Below are 3,744 nucleotides of genomic sequence, written 5' to 3' on the forward strand. Positions count from 1 at the left end.
GACGTGTGCATGAAATCCTGATAAAAACACAAAACAACTTAATTACAGTAAAACAACTTAATTATAACCTCAGCCACCACTTGAGGAGGATAAGACCAATGAATTATCCATAGCAAAGGAGCGGTGTTCTTCATGATCTGTTTGTTGATGCACAGAGATTTGGGCAGTGAAAAAAAGAGCAGCAGCAGCAGCATTCATGAATTCTGAGAAACAATAATCATGTGTTGCATGTCTTGTGGCTGGAGTCCAGGGGGACACAGCGCCACCTACTCGTACCTTTTCAATTTTCTTTTCTGATTTGATTCAATGTCAAGTATATTAAAAGAATATTATGGCTATAAAACTACCATATGGTATCAACAAGTTCGATTTTTGGACCTTGTTGTTTTGTAGGGTTTCTTAAATAATGTGCACTTGCTAAGGTACTAAAGAACAAATGGGAGTTGACTAACTCATTCAAGGACCCCTCCTGTCTTCTCATGTCCATGTATGGCAGCACTCTCTGTTGGAAAAAAAGTTTGTGGCGGATACGCATCCTTCTCAACAATGGATTTCCTCGACTAAAATTACACCACTTCATGATCTCTCCTATCATATATCAATCCAATATGAGTAATTAAACCATCAAGATTAGAGTATGGATCAATAAGTTTGTTTTTTTTATGATTTTAAATTTGAGATTTATAATTATATATTATTAGAAACTTATATAATTAATAATTTTAAGACTCGTAATATTAATTAAAATACACACAAATTGACATAAATCCGTTAATTAAAAAAATATATGAGTAATTATAACTTCAAGGTTTGGTATCATGTTCTGGATTTATGTTTTCAGATGATTATTAAATGGATTAATTATGTTTAAAATAGTATATCAAATCAAGATTAAAAAAATGAATTTTTAATTTTTCTTAAAAAAAAATAACAGGAAAAATAAACATATATAGGATGAATTCAACTGTTTATATAAACAGTAAATCAAATTAATACATGTTTTTAATCGTTTTAGATAATAACTTCAAGTTGTAGCCCCAAGTGGTTAGCGCACATGTCTTAATCTAAATATTATGAGTTTGAAGTAACAATATTAGTTTTTTTTAGACAAATAGGATGCCGTTTATAAATTTTTTTTATCAAAAAATAAATATAAGTGCGTGTGCTTTTTTCAAGCCCACATGTTTTTGCTTTGTTGTAACATGGCCACAACTCTTTCTTTTTTTTTCTTTTTTTCTTTTTTTTTTAGGGGATGGTGGTGTTTGGCCTTTTTATCTTTAGGTTTTTTTTTTCCAATTATTTCTTTTATTTTAGGGTTTTTATTAAATTTTGTCTTAGGTTGATGGTAAATATTTTTTTGTATTTTTTATCATTTAAAAAAAATATTCAATCCAGTAAAGTTTGTAATTTCGGTAATGAGTTAAACAATTTAACTAAAGTTAACTTGATATACCTCTATTTTTTCATCTAATTTTATTTTTAGATTTATCTACTCGACAAGATCACATTAAATTTTTTTTTATACAAACTAATTTAAAATCCAAGCTTTTCAAGGAATTAGATTAAGAGTTTTCAAGTTTGAACTATTGTACAAATTTAATGATATAAAAAAATATTTTTAATAATCTAGGTATTACTTTTTTTATTCTAAAAACAAATTTGGTCCGAACTGTAATTAGAGCACGGGAATAACTAGTTTCAATCTATTCAAAAATACATTTTAACAAAAAAAACGAGTGATCATCACATTCTATGTATCACCCCCATCCAGCACAAGAGCAAGCAACATGCTCCATCTTAGGACATAAAAAGGAATACATTGGAGGTTTAATCATAATCCTAACTGGTAACTAATGGTAGATAGTCGGAAATCAAAGAGAAGCGGATTTAAGAAATATGTTTGGCGGTGTAGTTATAGTTTTTTTTTAAATAATTTTTCGTGTTAAAATATATATTAATAATATTTTTTTATTTTTAAAAAATTATTTTTGATATTAATATATTAAAATGATTAATTTAAAGTTAATAAAAAATTAATTTTTTAAAAAAATATTTTTAAAATGTAGAAACAAGTAGTTTCTTAATAGTCCATGAAAAGGAAACTTGAGAAAAAAAAAATTTAAAAAAAAAAAAAACATGACAGGTTACTTTGGTTTTAAGCTAAAATCTAACAACCAAACTGATTGCTCTAACTCAGTTATTGTACTGAATCAAGTTGGTGATCGGAATCCACTAATGAAGCAATTGGAAGATTACTTTTAAATCTAATTAAGCGAACGAAAATCAATCTTTGAGGTGTTAATTAACACCTAAAAGATTAAGTTAATTAATTTGATGAGAAAAATAAAACCACCCAACTCATATAAATAATTTTTATAATTAAATGCATGTCACTACAACGAAATTAATACCACCTCGCCATTATTTGAGAAGGGAACTAGCTAACTAGGAAGTAGTAGCCATTGACATATTTGTCCACACGTACGTAAGCCGATCACATCGAGTGGGGCCTGCAATCTGCTCTGTAGGACCCACTTTCTTCTGATCTAAGGATCTCTATTAATTGGCCTCTCTTGCCACAAAATCTCTTCGCAGCTCGAAAATTTATTATTTTCTGTGTTGGTTTGATCTCGAAAATTCCCTCAATGTTAGAGCCAAATTCTTTTGGAGGTCAAGGGACGCTCGTAGTTCTTTATTCAATCTCCTTTTCTTTTTTCTCTTTATAAAATCTTAATCACGTGTTCTAAAGTGAATTGCTTTCGGTATGAGCCTTTTCCCCAAGATCAAGTTATAGCATAACCATAGCTTATTTAATAACGAAGTTATGGTTATTTTTTAAATAATTTTTTCTATTAAAATATATATTAATAATATATATTTTAAGTTTTAAAAATTATTATTGATATTAGCACATTAAAATAATTTAAAAACAATAAAAATATATTAATTTAAAAACAATAAAAAAATAAAATTTTTTAAAATATTAAAACAAACAGAATTTTACAAAGTTATTAGTAAGAATTACAGAGGTAAAGCAATTTGTCTACATTATTATGTTGAACATGAAAAATTCAAGCATAATGTTCTGATAAATATCAAGCATATTAGTTAAGGATTCGTTTGGTTTAGTTTTATATTTCTTCTTTAAGGAAAAAAAAAACGAAAATACAGAACTTGTATGCTTTTGGGAATTTTAAAAATTGAACAATGTAGTTTCCAAAATCATAACCCTAACATCATTTAGAGAGCTTGTCGCTATCTAGTCTTATCCTGATGGGAGCTGACTCCCTCTGATGAGGCAAACTATTTCTAGACCCTATAGTTTAATACTTGCTCTTCTTAGTAAAATCGACATTTTATATGAAATTAGGAATGCTAAAAAACACACTCGTTGAGGCTTTGAGCACCATACGTACGCTACCTCCGTATGTTTCGAGTTTCATTATAAATGTGTGTGTGTTTAGGGTACTGATCTTCTGCTCAACGCTCCACAAAATATGTTAAAGTATGAGCCCTTTTTTTCCTTGGAACTGCGATCATATCTTCCCTTCTCCGATAATTTCTTTAGGTGATGGACGATGACGGTTTGATTCAAGCACGAGGAATGCTTGAGAGAAGTTATTTTTTAATTCTCATGTACTTGCATTCTTCCAATGCATAGGTTTTTTTTTTCTAATTATGCATTTTACTTTCTTTTAAAAACGTATATTTTGTTGAATATGAGCTAGGGTATATATATTTGTC

Source organism: Populus alba, chromosome 5 (genome assembly GCF_005239225.2).
Source record: "Populus alba chromosome 5, ASM523922v2, whole genome shotgun sequence".
Taxonomy (NCBI): Eukaryota; Viridiplantae; Streptophyta; class Magnoliopsida; order Malpighiales; family Salicaceae; genus Populus; species Populus alba.